This window comes from Gallinula chloropus (assembly GCF_964237585.1).
Source record: "Gallinula chloropus genome assembly, contig: HAP1_SCAFFOLD_241, whole genome shotgun sequence".
NCBI lineage: Eukaryota > Metazoa > Chordata > Aves > Gruiformes > Rallidae > Gallinula > Gallinula chloropus.
The window spans coordinates 67,306-84,928 of NW_028168098.1; the positions used below are offsets into that span (position 1 = coordinate 67,306).

Here is a 17,623-nt window from a genome sequence, read left to right on the forward strand (position 1 = left end):
TTTCCAGGCAAAGCGGTGATAACTCCATAGAACCTCTGCCTTTGTCCAGCTGGCACAGAGCTGCCCTGCTCACAACTCCTGAGCTGCCAGAAATCCCACAAGGAGCCACCAGGCTCCAGCCCAAGCCCTGCTAGCTCTCACAGCTCACCTCGTACTTGTGCGCCGCTCCCATGAAGACATCCCCGATGTCCAGATGCTCAAAGCTGGAGCACAGCCGAGGCCCTATGCCTTCCCCCTGGATGCACAGGGGCAGCCTGGTCTCACGGCCTGGGGAGAGAATTCAATGTCAGAACAGCAATTCCCTCTGATCCCGCATTTTCCAGGCTCTAGCCTCTGACTTGAGGCTGGCAGGGATCAGCCCAGGAAGATCCAGGGAAAGGTACAGGACCCTTCCCTTGGCAGATATGCCTTTGGGCTGCTTTCTCCTTTCTGACCAAACCCTTGGGCTGCTTTCTAATTGAGCCATCACTTTGCACCCTGAAACAATCACACAATCATTAAGCCTGGAAAAGACCTCCAAGATCATCCAGCCCAACCATCCCCCCACCACCTCTATTACTCACTAAACCATGTCCCTAAGGACCTCATCCGACCTTTCCTGAGGGACGGTGACTCCACCACCTCCCTGGGCAGCCCCTTCCAATGCCCAACCGCTCTTTCGGAGAAGAAATTTCTCCTCCTTTCTAACCCGAACCTCCCCTGGCACAACTTGCAGCCATTCCCTCTCGTCCTGTCGCTACTTAGCTGTGAGAAGAGGCTGAGCCCCAGCTCCCCACAGCCTCCTTTCAGGGAGACAGAGAGAGCAATAACGTCTCCCCTCCGCCTCCTCTTCTCCAGGCTGAACACCCCCAGCTCCCTCAGCCGCTCCTCAGAGGATTTGCCCTCCAGCCCCTTCCCCAGCCCCACTGCCCTTCTCTGCACACGCTCCAGGACCTCCATGTCCTTCTTGGAGTCAGGTGCCCAAACTGAACACAGGATTTGGGGTGATGCTGAGTTTCCAACGCCACCTCTGAATCTCTTCCCATGTGCTAAGATGAGCTTTGAAATCCACTCAGGAAGGTGTAAAGCTCAGGAAAACACAACCCAAGACAAAAATCTGCTCTTTATACTAATGCAGCTCAGCACCACCTGCACCCAACATACAGCTCCACACCTGGGTGCTCCAGGGCTCACCACCTGCAGCAGCATCTAACAACCACAGGTCTTCTAGGGAGAGGCAACACCCCAAATTCCCACCATGATACCTCAGCCAGGCTCCTCCCCACCATGGGCAAGAGCAGGAGGGGACAGGAGCCGTACCTGAGATGTCGCAGTAGAACTTTTGTTGATACACTCTGGCTTCTTGAGGCTTAAAGGTCACACTAATTTCAGCCGAACAATTTGGCCAAATCTCTCCCTCCTAAAACAGAAGCAGACAGCAAACCATTTGTCTTCAAACATCACATCCCTTCGTTCCAACCGTGGCCCCACGAGCCGATATTCAGAGCACCAGGGAAGAGCAAAGAGCCAGTGACACTAATCAACAATATTTATAAGGGAGTTTGGAAGCAGCTACGAAAAACTTTCCACGTCCCTGACCTTTACTGGCACCTGGGAGAGGCATTTTGATAAATTAGGGCTATAACAGAGCAACCAGCCCGGCTCACACTCCAGCGAGTCCAGCAGGATCGCTTCAGAGGTGCCGGCCAGTCACGGACTCACAGACCTGGAAGGGACCTCGAAAGCTCATCCAGTCCCAACCCCTGCCAGAGCAGGGTCACCCCACAAAGCCTTTCCCAGACTACCATCCCTCCATCAGCTTCCTAACTCCTGCAAGCAAGGATTTCCTCTAGCCACTTGTCACAAGGGGTTGATTATTTCTGCAGGGTGCTCTCAGGCACAATGGGCGACAGGTGGGAAGAGAGAAGCCACTTTTGGCCTGAAAGGTCTATCCCAGCTTTTAGGGAGCCTCTCCAGCACATTCAGGTAGCAAGAAGTGTCTCTGCCTGAGCTAAAGGCTCATCACTGGAGAGAAGGCTAATGGAAGTCAATGGAATTTTAGATTCTCCAGTTGATAAAGGAGAAAATCTTTACTATGGTTTGACATCCAGACAGCCCCACGTCGGGGGAGCAGACAGACACGAGCAAAACTCTGGAGCAAAATTGATTGTTCCATAAATAACAGAATTCATGGAAATCAAAAGGTTGCTGATGCACCAGCAACACCACCACCACCCACAAGGGGGGACAATCAGGTAGTAGCCCACTTGTAGGCAGCCCTGGAGCAAACTCCGTAACATCAGTGCAGATGTCTAGGAGAGGTGTCCACTCCAAAGGACCTGGCTACTCTTCACATCCACTCGTCACTACGGGAAGTACCAGGACTCGGTTCTGTGGGCAGATGGATTGCTGGGCCTCACCTTAATGCCCCTCAGGAGCGGGTTAAGCCTGTTGTGGAGGCCTAGGCCTACTGTCACTAAGCAGGATGTGGGTGACACCCCACAACCAGCTCTGGTGCAGCGCAGGATGCTCCCAACGCCCGGCTGATCAGGTCCCACTCTCTACAAGCTCCCTACTGCTCTGACATGATCTCTCGGTCACATCATGCTGCCCCCAGCTGCACTGGTGTGAAACTGCAGCTCTGCATTGGTGACTCCCAACCTTACATGAGTGATAAGAAAACACCATCCCCCTCCCTAAAACAAAGCAGCTTCACCTTTTCTCATGCCAGACCAGGCACACACTCGGAGTTGGGGCTCGGGGGGGACTAAACCCCAAGCTTTGGCTCGCGTAAATGGAAGAGCAAGATAACTAAGCAAGCTGCTGTACCTAGGTGTGACAGAGGTCAAAAAGCCTGCCTGAACCTGCTGGTCTCACGTGCAAGCTCCTGATGGCACCAAAACAGAGGTTCAGGGCTGGCACAAGACCAGGGTAGGTGAGGACTGGTATTTCTGTGATTAAACGGGGGCTGAATTTGCCCTCCTTCCCACCCGAGCACTTCTGGTCAGCATCTCAACTGACATGGTCCCACACCCTGCGTTAACCCTGTGCAAGGTGTGCCTTTACATATAAGGCTCCATCCCTCTGAACGTGCTCAGGACACTTAGGCAGCTCTTCATTCGTAGCCCTGGGAGCAAAGCCCAGCTTTAGGCTCTCAGTGCCCATCACGAGTTGGAAAATGCTTTTTGCCACCAGCTCTCCCGGCCCCACCAGAAACCCAATGTTTCCTTCCAGCACATCAAGCAAGGATCTGCTAAGTGACCTCATTCAGGGAGGAAGAGGAGGAGGAAGAAAAGAAAGGGAGGTTTCAAAGCTGTCACTTACTGCTGGCTCAATGCTGAAGATCCCGTCAGAGAAAAGCAGGGATTCTCCTTGCACCTTGGCACTCTGGTCGGGGATGCTGCAGGAGAGGAGGCGGGAAAGGTGATCTTGCGTCCTGGGGTCTTACACAAGTGAGCAGCCCTCAGGAGAGCGACCTAGCTCAAAGCTGCTGCCACAACCAATGGGGAATCCATCTCCATCCCCAATTGGCTTCTCCTACCCCCAGGATGCTCAGGGGAGGCAGAGAAGGATGAGGAGCACCAGGGCAGCGTGTCACCAGGCAGGGCAGCAGCCCCCTGCTCTGGGCTGCAGGTTCCCAGCATCACTGTCTTCTCTTCCCTTTCAGACCCTCAGGTGTAAGGAACAACCACATCCCCTCTGCTCCCCACCCCGCCACCACCAGAAGATCCCAGGGCTCTGCGATTCAGGCACCACAGCATCAGTGGGTAGGTGCAGAAATACAGAGGCCGTGAGAAAGGAAGCCTAACATCACCTGATGAAGACGTCAGGACTGGCACCTCTGAGCCCAAACCCTTCAGCCTGGCCCTGAACCACCTGGTTTTTTCCTTTTCCCCTTCTCCTCAGAGCTCTGACACAGTTAATCTCTCCCTCACTTGGTAGTAGTTGCCAAAATCATCCCGGAGTTGAAGGATGACAAGCCAGAGGTGGGAAGGGAGCAGAACTTCCGAGCGGGTGCACTGCTGTCCCCCTTCACACTCCAGTCCCCCAGCCATGAGGAACCAGCAGCTGACAACTCGGGGAGGGGGGAAGCAGACGGCTCCGTATGCAGCACATCGAGGCCGCGGGGCAGAAACCCCACGGTGATCGTCACCTGGCTCAATTCAAACACAACTGGAAAGGAAACGCAGTCCTGGCCGTTCCTGGCTGCACACAGACAGAGCCTGGGGCGAGTGCCCTCACCAGCACCAAAACTCCTTGCGTTGGCCAGCTCCCCGTAGAGCGCAAGGGCAGACGTTCCTCCACGGCTGACCTGCAACGCTGCGCGTTTAGCGGGGGCTGCCAGCCCGAGATGAGCGACCCTCAACTCAACCTCCATCAGCAGACAGTAATTCCACCGTTACATCCCAGAGAGTCCTGCAGGACAAACCCCTGGACAGAGCTTCCAATGACCCAGGTCTTCTTGGGGCACAAACTGGGGTCCTGTGTTCCTTTCTCCCATGAAAACATCCTCCCTGGTCCAAGACCTCAACAGCTCCTCTGACAGCAGCTCAGCGGCCCTGGAGCTACGACCACCCCCAAACATCCTGGGAAGTGTCTAGGACACAAGCTGGCAGGAGATCAAATGTAATTGGGGAAAACTAAGGCTTCTGAGGGGCAGAGCATCACTCAGGGCCCAGTCTGAGACAGGCAGGTGGGGAGAGGTGGCACTTCCCTGGACTATTCCTTTACCAAGAGGAGGTCATGAGGTTTTCTTTTAACACACTGAGCTCGCACAGAAGTCACACACTGCACAATTAAAAAGAGGTAACAGTGGAAAACTACTTTTGGCCTTCAAGCCATTTCTGACCTAATTCCCTTGACCTTTATTTGCTCAGAAGCCCTCACAAAGCCTCCAGTTTGTGGCAGTTTCCTCATCAGCTCCACAGTCACGCTAACTCCTACATCCACCCCACTCTGAGAAGTCACACAAGGATTCCCAAATCACCCAAGCTTTCAAGTGCAATCTCCCACCCCTCATTCCACCTCCCGGGCTCCGAGTGTGTCTCTGCCACCTGAGAGAGACCTTTCAAAGCTTCCCCAAAGACATCCTTTGAAGATCCAGCCCCATCTCTCACCACCATGAAGACAGGGGGTTCTGAAGTCCAAATGCACTTCCAAGTCCCATGCTGCCCTACCTTCCTTCCCTGCAGACCCTTCCACCTCCAAACACTCCCCAGGCTTGAAGGAAGGGCAGAAACACTCCGTGCTGGAAACCTGGACAGCCCAAACCTATTCAGGAGATGGCCTCATCCTCCAGGGCCAATGAAGCTTCACAGACTCTCTGCAGCCCGGGAGCCACTGGCTCTCAGCAGTCTGCGGCTCCCACAAACACCAGAGCTCGCTCTCAGAGGAAATCCAGTCACTGCAATCAAGCTTTCCTCCCCAAAACATCACCCTCAGCCAGAGGGTGGATGGAACTGGGATGGGAAGCACTGAGCTCCATCCCCCGTAAAGCCCAGGGACACCCACCCTGATGCTGTGGATGGCTGACTTGTCCTAAAAGCACCAACCCCCCTCGAGGCCAGACGGTAGCGTTCCCCTTGGGCAGGGTACCTAACCAAAGGCATCTTTGAAACGGACCTTCTCTCCCGCTGATCCTCCTCCTCCTGCGTGCCACAAGCCTTCCACTGGAAGCGGGCGATGATGTCACTGCGGTTGTGGATGGCCACGCATCTGCGCTTCGACAGCGTGAGGTAGGTCTTCTCAATGCTCACAGGCTCCTCATCCAGCCAGATGTTGACATCTACAGCCACTCCATAAAGGTTTGTTTTCATGTTTTCACCTGGAAGAAAGCACAGGGGACTCTTTACTCCTCTCACTTGCCGATGAACGCAAGCGAGCCTCAGGTCACAGAAGAAAGGGCTACAGCTTTTATTACCCCTCATTCCCAGGGGAGTCCCACCTCAGCCACAGCTCACACGGCATCTCCTCCAGGCCTACCACAAGTGTCAAGTCTCTCCCAGTCTCTCACTGATCCCCCCCAAAGATGCCTGGAGGGTGTGGGCCAGAAAAGAAGGTGGCAGAGGAAGGAGCAAAGCAACAGCCCACGGCAGGATGGGATGCAGACAAGAGCTTCCCCCCCCCCCCCCACACACACACGTTACGCTTACAGGACCAAATCCAAGTAGTTTGCAAAGGAAGTTCAGCCTTGTTCTGCTTTGAAGGACGCAGACCTGCATATAGGACACTCACCTGTGTCGTAGTGAACTATCAGGGAACCGCAATAATCCCCAGTCTTCAGCGGGTGGAACTCCACTGTTACTTGCATGGCCTCACCGATGCCGAGCGTACCGATGGAGCGATCGACAGAGAAAGGGCTGCAACAGAGACACACACACTCATCAGGACTGTGGTGGGAGCTCTGGGGGCTCTTTTGCACTCTAGTTCCCGGCAGCTCGCTTGTGTGAGGAGCAAACAAGCAGCTGGCAGCAGCAACCCAGAACACAGCGGGTCAGAAACACGGCTGGCGACCCTCGCTCTCTGAAGACCCGAGGGTATGAAATGACTTGATCCCCCCCAGATACTGCAGCCAGGCTCCAGTCCGGACCATACCATCAGAGAATGGGTTTTGAAGAGCCCAGAGCAGGTTAAGAGGTGTTTGCATGCACAGCTTGACCCTGATGTCCCTGGGAATCAGGGTTTTTTCTGCCACCTAGAAACCTGCTACTCCTGAAAGACAGGAGAGAAGGTTTGGAGGGGGGTTAATAGCTCCTTTTCTTCTGGCATGCTTTTACTACATCCAGCTGTACGCTTGCTTTGTTGCACAATGTCTGAAGTTTCGCAGGTCCTGATCTCCCAGCGGCACCTTGCAGTCCCCAGCTCCTATACCCTCATCTAGGCACACCAACCCAGGAGTCCCCTTCACACCAGGACCTGCTGAGATCTTGCCCGTTACAGCCCTTCAGCAAGAGAGCAACACTAGACCTGTAAGCACTCTGATAATTATCTACCTTGCTATTTAGGGCTTGCTTACTCTCACCAGGGGTCAAGCTTCCCCATCTTGACAGAGTTGGGCTCAAGTTATGTCCCACGAGGATACCAAGGGCCAGCATACTCCTGACATAATGCAGAAAGGCAGCTGACAAGTGAAAGAAGCTGGCAAGTCTGTGACACAGGCCCTCAAAGCACCACGGTGGCTTCTCTCCTGCACCCACATGCTCAGTAAACGCAGCGTGCAAGGAGGCTGCACTATACTGCGAGTCCCGGGCTACTTTCATCTTCTAACAGCCAAGCTTTCTTTCATCTACTGCTGCCTTAATTGGCATCATAAAACCAGTTGAGTTTGGGAGAACCTAGTTCATTAAAAGCTACCTCCAGCCTCAAGGCAGACAGCAAAGTTACTGGGGACTGAAATGCCCTACCCTGTCCACCCAGACCTACAGAAGGGAAAACCCCACCAAACCCAAAGGCTTAACCTTTGCACATGCTACTTTTTGGCAGCAGTAGAACAGCCAAAGTCAAGCAGCATAACCATCCCAGCAAACCCAGTCCCTCAGGACAAAGCATCTGAGACTGCACTGAAAAATCCCAGGTACACTCAGCACCTCCCAAGCCCAACCTTCCCTTCCCCCCTTTTCCTGCACCTCAGCCCTAATTTCAGAACCTCGGGTGGTCTTTGTGCATCCCCACACTTCCCTGTAGTGTATGGGTACCACAGGGGATCCCTGAGCGCTCTGCCTTGGAGGATCATCTCCCGAGCTTTCCGAGCTGGGTGGGGACACTCCTAGAGGGATCTAATCCCAGACCGACCCTCTCTGTCCCTGGAGCACGGCAGAGCACAACGTCCATCGCCGCAGGAAAAGGCAGCGCTGCGCCTTGTCTGCTCCCAGACACCATTTTCATCTTAAACCTATTGGAATGACATTTCTCTCTGCCAATGTCACAGAGAAGAAACTCATTCTCCTGCCTGAACCACAAGAGCAATGGGAAGAGACTTACTGGATTTATCCTCCTGGGATTTTTATTCCCAAGCGCTGCGGTTAGGGGCTGGGCACGGCCCTGCGCAGGGAGGGCAGGCACAGAGCACACTGAAGCATGGGCAGTGCTGGGGTGGCTGGCTGGGGTTTTTTCATGAAAAAGCAGTCAAATCACGGGCAAAATGCGACCACGTTTTCCGGAAGCTATCGAAGATGCTGAATTGGCCCCACAGATTCACTTACGAGCTCCTCTCTGGAGCAAAAAGCAGAACAGAAAACAGCCAAGTCCTCGGACAAATGATGACCGGGCGGGGAACATCACCAGGATGTGACCAGATGCACGAGCTGAGCTCTCAGTACTTAAGGATGGGAGATGGGCTGCAAAAGCACCCTAACGGGGAGAGCAGAAAGTTCTACGCTTGGTGCCAGGGAAGGGAACCCAGAGAGGGGAGGCAAAGACAAGTGGCACAAGCAGGACAGCAAATTGGGGAACGGTGGCACCTGAGCTGGTTTGTGAATGGGCAAGAGCCTGAGTTTGCTCAGGCCACAAAAGAGAAGTTGCATCAACTAAACCAGAAGTTCAACCTGCACAGATAAAACATAGAGGATACAGGCCCATCAGCTGGCCTCTACATGCTCAGACGCATCTCTCATTCCCTTCTACCCCACTGCTGTCCTCCTCCTCTCTCACATGTGCCTGTACCTGTGTTGTGGCTTTGCATGGCTGAGTTCTGTTGGAGAAGGGGGAGATCTGCAGGGGTGGATTCTGCAAGAAGCAGCCAGAAGCTCTCTGAAGCCACACAGAGCAAACACCAGTCACCTCAAGGCTGGAGTCGCTGCTGACCAAGGCCGAGCCCACCAGGGATGGTCACAGTGCCTCAGAATCACAGTTAGAGGGAAAAAAAAAACACAAGAAGCTGCTTTTTGACCCCAGAGACAGGAGTGAGAAGATGTGAGGAACTGTGCAGACACCAAGGCCAGGGAAGAAGGAGCAGGGAGGGATGAGGAGGTGTTTCAGGCACCACAGAGAAAGATTCCCCTGCAGCCTGTGGAGAAGACCATGCTGAAGCAGGCTGTCCCCCTGCAGCTCATGGATGGCAGGGAGCAGAGATCCCATCTATAGCTGTGGAGGACCCCACGCTGGAGTGCCTGGAGACACCTGAAGGACACTGTGACTCTGGGGGAAGCCCGTGTCGGAGCAAGCTCCTGGCAGTGAAACTTGCTGCTCTAGAGCTCTAGAAGAAAAACACCCCCCCACACCTTTTGTTGGGCAAATGAAGTGAGGTCCCTTACCTCTGAGTGCTGATGGAGTAGCGGGCCTCCCGGTTGCCAACACTGCGAACCAGCAGAGTCTTCTGGCTGCTGTACTTGACTGGACAGGTGGAGAAGTCCAGGTGGAGGGGGAAGTCCAGGACCGCCCGGGCACCAATAGCTCGGATCGGCACAATGAACCGTCCCCTGTCTGTGACACAGGTGATCTGGTGGGAGTAATCCTGAGGGGAAGGAACAAATCACGGTACGTTCAGTCCCCGGCGGAAGGAAAACTGCTGCTTCCCACCACTAACAGGAGCCTTTGGGAATGGAACAGCACTTCTTTCTGTAACGACCTTTCCCTCCAGCAGCACCACTGGGACAGGGCTGGTAGCCTGCAGAGAGGAAACCGCCCTGCTGATCCAGCTGCCTCCTCAGTGAGCTGGCAGAACCAGACCAAGTCACCTGACAGCTTGATGCCGAAGCACCAGAACAGAGTGATCCCACAGAAGGGATTGCAGCAGATCAAGGACCTGCTTCCAGCACCGCTCCGCACCCGGTTATGCCGCGGCACCAACTCCATCCCAGTGACCCCACTTGAAGCTTGGTGGGGGATGCTCAGGTACACTGTTGGATGGACTTTGCCACCGGCCATTGGTGAAATCACAGAATCACAAGGTTGGAGAAGACCTTTAAGATCATCGAGTCCAACTCTTCCTGTCCTGTGCTAAACCATATCCCTAAGTACCTGATCTGCCCTTTTTTCAAACACACCCAGGGACCGTGACTCAAGCCCCTCCCTGGCAGCCTGTCCCAGGCCCTCACAACTCCTCACCGAGATGACTGTTTTAACATCAGGGGAGGCAGAGAGTTCCCACCCCTTTCCACAGCATCTCAAGGACAAGGCTGGGGACACCCACCCTCCGAAAGCTGATCCACCTCCCCAGCCCCGAGCCGGCTCTGCTCCATACCCAAGCTATTCCTGAGAGATCCCTGACAGGTACTGAAGGCACCAACAATTCCAGCCCTGCCCTCGGTGCAGCCTCTTCCAGCTCCTCCCAGGCCCTGAGAGCTCTCGCTGCACATCTAACCTCTGACTTCCCTTTCACCTCAGCCCAGCCCTGGGGGAGGCAGGGGACAGCTCTGCTCTCTCTGCTGCACACTGTGGCACAGCCGATGCCTTGCTAACGCCTCTGAAGTTTCTAGAAGTGACTGGGTGCCTTCCTGAAGCTGGTGCTCTCAGGCCCACAAGCGGGAGGCACGGGGACAGCCCTACCAGAGCCAAGCATGCTATTCCCAGCCCTGGGCTGGTTCAGCAAGGAGCCAGACAGCCATTGCCCTGTCCCCCGCCCCCGGCCGGCTGGGGGGCAGCAGCAGGAAGGTGAATTAAGCCACCAAAATCATTTCACTGCCAGGCTGAACAGCTCCATCTCCAGATGGACGGTGGAGTTAGATGCCCTAACCTTGCCTGCACACGCTCTTTCAGGACGATGTCTCTGTCATCTACAGAAGTACCGCGCTGTGAGTAGCTGCAGACTGCCTGACCACAGCCTAGAGCACTGGAGGAGCTTTAGAGGTGATGTTCAGCTGTCTCACTACTGTGTCCAACATGACACACACAAAGGTGACACCAGGTTTCAAAGGTCCTTGTCTCAGATCCTCCGAATAACAGGCTGCTTTTAAACAGACTTTTGTATTTCTAGTTACTGGAGCAAACCTGTAATTACACAGCAATGGGCAGATACTAGAAACCAACACCTTGAGCGGCCAACCCACCACAAGAAGTAGATTCTTTTGTCTCTGGAGTCAGCAGACGTTAAACATGCCAGCACTGAAGGATAAAAACAGTCTGAAATGTCTAAGAGCCTACAGCCTATGACCTTCCCCATGGGAAAAAAGCACTTCCCACAGTTCTAGATCCAGCACAACCCTGTGAAACCAACAGTTCCTCCAAACCCCCACCCGATGCCCTGTTCTGAACCTAGCCCTGTACGTTCCCCTGAAGGCACCAACCTCCTGGGACCTCCAGTCTCACCTTGTTCTCCTCAGGGGTAAAAAGGACATGGTAGGTCAAAGCCAGTCCAACTGCTACGGTGCAGGACACACCCTCGGGCCTGACCAACTTGAAATAAGGCGAGTCCTCCAGAGTGACCTTCACCAGCCGAGGAACCTGTGGGAAAGACATGAAACTGCCATCTTGGCACTCGTGGAAACATGAGAAGAGCAGCCTTGGCCGTGCCCTGCTGACATCCTTCCTTAACCACCTTTCCAAAGCACTTGGAGCTCCGACACTTCTCCACTTTTCCCTTCCCAACTTCCTGGGGAAATCACCCCCCCGATCCCAGGTTAGGGTTTGTATCCAAGGAAAGGCAGAGACCTTCAGGAGCACCTAACTCTGGATGCGCTGGGGCTCTCCAAAGGGAACGCAGAACGCCACGTCATCCGAGGAGACCCCCCAAGCGGAACCGAATTAAGCTTCGCAGGAGCTTCAAGCAGCACCTAAAGCTCTCCCACTGCTTCTGCTAAGCCAGTGGCTTTCTGCTGCTGTTTCAAAGCCCCTTTCCTGGGGCACATTCAGACAAGACTCTGGACTTTCAGCCCACACTCCATCTCCCACTGCACCTTGATGGCCACCTCCAACACAAGTATGGCAGCAGAGATGGGGTGGTGGTGTGTGCCTTCACAGTGTGGCTAAACAGGAGGGGCAGGCAGAGGAAGGACACAGGGCAGGTTTCCAGCCTTACCACAGTTCCTATCTGGCCACAGCAGGTACTTACAGTTACATACTTCTTCTTTGGAGCCTTTACTACTCTGCGCTGGAATATTCCAGACAGCTCACTGGATCGACGAACGTTCTTGGTAGCCATGTCTCAGCTCATCTGGAAGGCGCAACAATGGGGCTTTGAAAATCCAGGAAGAGCAGCTGACCTGCGCAGACACAGGTAGGCACAACGCTCATCCGACACGCGCTCCTGGCCCCCCCGCAGCCTTTCTTGATGGCACGAACCATGCAGGGCTTCCTTCCAAGGCTGACAGCTCCTCCTGCCGATTATCTGAGGGAGAAGCAGGGAGGGAGACTATCCCTGGTGGGAATCGCCCTGTGCTGCTGGAGTCTGCTGTGTCACCCCTTGCAATGTGCTCCCCTCACCGGCAGCAGGGTGTTTGCAGCCTGGGCAGAGGGGGGATCTGGGAGCAGGGATAGTGTTGGAGGGCTGCAGGCAGCTGGGCTCTGAGCCGGAGGGGGAGTTGGAGGGCGAGAGGGTGCCGGGCTGCCTTCCAGCACTGCGTGAGCACAGCAGGGATCGATCTCCCCATCTCTGCCTGCCCCAGTGGCTTCTTCCTTTCATTCTTCCCAGGCTGAGCTTGCCTTTGAGTACCTACCCCTGAAAATGGGGGAGACCACCGGGGAGCTGGTGCTCCAGAGCAGTGAACTAGGCTCTTCCTACTACAACCTGCACCTGAAAGCGACTGTGAGCAAGCCGGAGAAGCCTCTTTACTTTTGCACCACACTGGGCTCTAGTCACACCATCACCACCAAAATCATGAATTATGCCCAGCAGAAGACAGACTACCTTCTCCAGGTGAGCAGGGCCCACCTCCTCTAGCCAGCATCACCCCTCTCCGGCGAGGGATCCTGCCCCTCGAGCTTGGGGTGGCCGTGTGAGCCTGTGGAGTGAGGGGTGGGTCTTCCCACCAGTGCTGAGACATAGGCCCCTCTCTGCTGCCCCTGTCAGAGGCACTCGAGGACGTCCCGTGGTGCCTGTGCGTCCATGTCCCTGCCAGCACTGGGGTTTCAGGTCTCCCAGGGTTGCTCATTGTGGGCGCTCCCTGAGGGTGTGGGGGGCCGGGGGTGCAGCAGCTGGTGAAGGAAAGGGCCCCTGTTACAGTGGAGGCCGTCGCTTTCTTCCCAAGGTGCTGGCTGTGACACCTCACCCCGCTGTTCTCTCTTCTCTCCCTGTACAGACCAACTCCCCGGACTTCCAAACAAAGCAAACGATCACCGCGGCCGCCGCCGGCCCCAGGGGCACGGAGGTCAGCGTGGATGTGACCTTTGAGCCCTGCCAGCTGGGTGAAACCAGGACCGTGCTGCAGCTCTCCTCAACCCTGGGCGGCGAGCACAGCATCCCCCTGCTTGGCCTGGCCCTGCCGCCCAAGCCCCAGGGCCCTTTTTTCATCAAGGCTGGCTCTTCCATCTCCATCCCCTTCAAGAACATCTTCCTCCAGGCCACAGCCTTCCAGTATGCTGTGGAGCACCCGGCCTTCACTGTGAGGGGCCCCGAGAGCTTGCGGCCGAAGAAGAGCTCTGCCCTGGTTGTGTCCTTCGAGGGGGGGCTGGCTCCCGCAGCCAGCCGGCTGGTGGTTGTGGAGGATTCAGTGCAGACTTGGTTGTTGGAGAAGGGACACAGCTGCACAGACCTGCTTGAGATGGCATAAGTAGGGTAAAGGTTGGTTCAAAGTCAGTGTGCCCTTGGGACCAGCTGCAGGCAGTCCTGTTGTCTTAGAAAGAGGTCTTTCTCATAACAAAATGCAACAGAATGTAAGCAAATGTGTAATGGAATGTAAGCAAGGGCAGGACTGCAATTGATTAGCTGGACCAATGATGAGCTCGGCTTTGCAATATTCAATGAGCTAATTAACTACTATATTTAAGCTATGCTTGTGTGATTAAAGTTTGAGACAGCCTGACGAACCACATGGTGTCCGCGTCTTCCTTCTCCGACAAAATGGTGACCCCGACGTGATTCTCGTCAACTCCCAATCCCCCGACGTGAATACTGCGACGCGGCACCACGGTCGAAGAAGTCGAGCTGGGTCCTGTAAGCAGGCAGGATGGCGACTTAATCAGGGTGCGCCCCCAAAGATTACAAAGGTAATTTTGGGCCATACGTGCCACCGGAGCCTGGAAGCTGCAACGGCGCGCGCTGAGGATTACACGATGGATAGGCAAGTGGCATATGATTTATTTGCAAATACTTTAAGAAAATGGGATGCTAAGGGTATAGAATTAAAAAAGGAATTACCGGGGTTATTGGCTTATGGGTATGCTAAGGGGTGTTTTCAGAACCCGCACACGGTTCACGAGTTAACTGCATAAAGCAATATCAAGCAAAAGCTGCTCAATTAGAAGATCAAAGGGGATAAGACGGAAAGTCAGTCTTGGAAAGTGATTATGTACCTACCACCCCAACTGGACTATCGGTAACAGCTGAACCCTTTAAAACATCAGGGGCTTTTGAGGCAATTCCTCTACGATCTGCTGTCTAAGAGAGTGATTAAGAATTATGAAGTCTTTGAAACCCCTCCTTTTTGAGCAGCGAAGAAAGAAAACTGATAACATTCGATTTACCTACTTGGGAAGCTATTGGAGCTCAAATTCTTGACGAACCCTCAGTTCGGGCGAAAGAAACTAAATCCTTAATAACTCTCTGGAAATCAAGTAAAAGGACTTTAACCAAAATAGAGACAGAACACATAGCTGCTACTTCAGCCTTTGCAGCTTTAGCACCAGTTCTGGAGTCTACAGAACAGATTTGAAAAGGGAAAAATCTACTATGAAGAATGTGGTTTTGTTTCTGGGTGCTCTTTCATCTACCCCAGTTACTATGCCAAGTAATAATGCCGTGTTATCAGAGCAAAGTGATAAATCTGTCAGAACTGACCGGGAAGGGGAGCGAGTAGTGCGTGTAAATCTGCCACCACGGCCTGCGCCCCCCCCACTACTATACCTTTGGAAGGAAAAATGTGGAAACAAACGTACAACTGACTGCCTTTAATATCTGTTTACCTTTGACTTTTACTGAGCCTAAAAACACCCTATGACGCAGTTGAAAATGTTAACTGGCATCGACAACTTCAGCCTGTCTTTGAAAAGCTGGAAAAAAGCAGAGCTGGCGATGGCATGCCCTGCTGGGAAAGGGCTTGCAGAACTGCCCACCCACCCACCCGAAAATTACTGAGATAAGATCTACCTACATGAAGAATCACCAACTAAGGCACAGAGCAGTGTTGCCCCCATGGACAAGGAACCTAAGCACAGGGACAAGAATCCTACGGAGATGGACACATCCCCCACACCTCCCGACGAACTCACCAATACATCACTGTCTCCTGACGCCCGAGACACTCTGCAGAGACTGCTCGTCACAGCCTGGACACGTAAGATGCCGTCAGAATGGGATAAAGGGTTACATCAGGATATTTGGATTCCTACTCAGTTGCGGAACTTACTGGGGAAAAGTTGACGTGGGACTGAGCGGATGGTGGAGAGAGTGAATAGTGGGCCGGTGGGAGGTGGACGGAAAAGGGAGACCGTCCTGGTGTTCCGCCAGGTCCTAGTGCTCACCCAGGGCTCGGCCCCGGTGACCGTCCGGGTCTCGCTGTGGTTCACAGCACCGGTAGAAGGGCACTGCGGGCAGCAGCCGACACCACCGACACCAGGCTGCGCAGCCGAGTGCCTTGGCATAATTGCCATAGAAGTGGGAGAAACCCCCCCCACCCCCATGTGGACTGGATGTGACAACTCGCGTCTTGCAATGTGGTTTGTTTGATGACTTGCTTTGCAGCGTTTGTTTGTATGTGCTGTGGGTTCAGAGATGCGTTTATCCACTGAGAGCAAAGCTGCCTACTTAGCAAAGGGATTTTTGATAGCAATCATTGAAACTGGGCAGCTTACTTTATAAATTTAACCTGGAAAACAAAAATTCCCCGTTTGGGCTGATTACTAACTACTTACTTGGACAAAAAAAAAAAAAAAAAAAAAAAAAATTGCCCGATTGCAACGTTTAATACAGGAGTAACTGACTACGGGGTGTATAAAGCCTTCCCCAAGTTTGTGGAACATGCAAAGATTTTCAAGGATTGGGTTTTATTTTCCATTATGCGTTTACACTCCAACGATTAGGAAAAATTTGCTTTTTCAGTCCCTACTATAAGCAAACGTGTGCTCCCACAAGGCATAAAAAATTCACCAACTATGTGCCAGGCTTATGTAGCCTAGACACTTGCTCCAGTATGAAAAACACATCTTGATCTAATCTTTTATCATTATATGGATGAGAATTTGATTACAGAAAAAACTTGGACATTGAAAGTTTGATTCATGAGTTACCGGTGCAAAGGATTAGAGATTACTGTGTTTTCTGGCAGTGTGAGCTACTACACAAACAGGGGAATCCAGTCAGTGTGCTCTGCTTTAGCAGCACTTGAATACCCCGTGAAATCAAACTGGACAACAGCTCAGAATATATGGCACAAACATCGCCTATGTTACAGGGACACCACATTTGCCTTCAGGCAAAACCATGGTAAAATATATGAATGAAGCTCTCACAAAGCTCTTTATGTTTTGACCTAGTTATGTCTCTCACAGAACAGTTTGGTACCTCCAATAGTGAACCATGCAGTAGGTTTAAAAGAAGGTTTGAAAAAAAAAAAAAAAGGAAAAGAAAAAAAAAAAAAGAGGGGGAAAAGGGGAGAGAAAAGTCAATGTCAAGTGTTATTAAGAATGAAGTTACAGGTACTAAGTTGGGAAGGAGATCTGCCTGTGTCATTACAGATACGGGACCCAAGTGGATAAAGCCGTGGATCCAGAAGAACTCGAGCTTGCATGAACCAGGACAAGATCCTGATCCCAGTAACTGAAGTCAAGTGTTCCAACTGCAGCCACAGTGGACTATGAACTTTGCTGCGAGATATTTTGAATGATCTGACAGTCTTTGAAAAATGCATGTATTTGTGCTAAATGAAAATTAGGGAAATTGTGATTTCAGCACAGCCTAAGGTCACAGATTGCGATCAGTACCTGCAGGAAAACATGAGGCTGATGTTATCTGCACTCCTGACACTCCTGATTGGCAAAACAAACAAATGCAACAACAAAGGTATCAAGGCACTTACAATTGGTTTCATGACTGGGGAATTTCAGGATGGATATTGTTGATGGTCAAATTTGGATTATTGGATTTGGTAATTATGGTACTTGTCTTGCATTTACTGTCATGTTCATTGAGCTTTCTGCAAAGGGCCCTTGCAGAGACCTCAAAAAGCAGTTTTTGTAACACAGATGCTAAAAAGGAAAAATTGGCAAGGAGGACAGTGGGCCTGCCGGCGGCCTGGCTCTCCTCACAGAAGACAATATCCTTGAATTCCCATAAGACAGGAAAATTACTCATGCTGAGAGGTATTTGGTAATTACATTCTCAAACATACTGACCTTGAAGACAGAGGTACGCACTGCCTCAACCCAAGGAGGAGTTTGAAGGCACGTGTTGTATGAACCTCTCTGATCATTCGCGATCCATACATTCCCAAATTAATGAACTACAGAGGTTAACTAACAACTTACAAGTGGATTCTGGTTTAGGACTTGATGGATGGTTACGATCACTGGGACTGGAACCCTGGTTGCTATCCATAGTAAAAGCAGCTATTCTGAT

General features: G+C 52.7%; 1 pseudogene across 1 annotated transcript in view; it reads right to left on the minus strand.

The window, feature by feature from the left end:
* Positions 1-12,055, minus strand: part of LOC311204808 (hydrocephalus-inducing protein homolog) — a 55,015-nt pseudogene extending 42,960 nt beyond the window's left edge. Inside the window, exons 1-9 of the transcript in view lie at positions 11,966-12,055; positions 11,224-11,358; positions 9,231-9,430; positions 6,214-6,338; positions 5,625-5,803; positions 3,915-4,132; positions 3,304-3,379; positions 1,300-1,399; positions 149-267 (exon numbers count right to left, since the gene is read on the minus strand). The product of the transcript in view is annotated as a hydrocephalus-inducing protein homolog (transcript). The remainder of the gene's footprint in view (positions 1-148; positions 268-1,299; positions 1,400-3,303; positions 3,380-3,914; positions 4,133-5,624; positions 5,804-6,213; positions 6,339-9,230; positions 9,431-11,223; positions 11,359-11,965) is intronic.
* Positions 12,056-17,623: the final 5,568 nt, after the last annotated feature.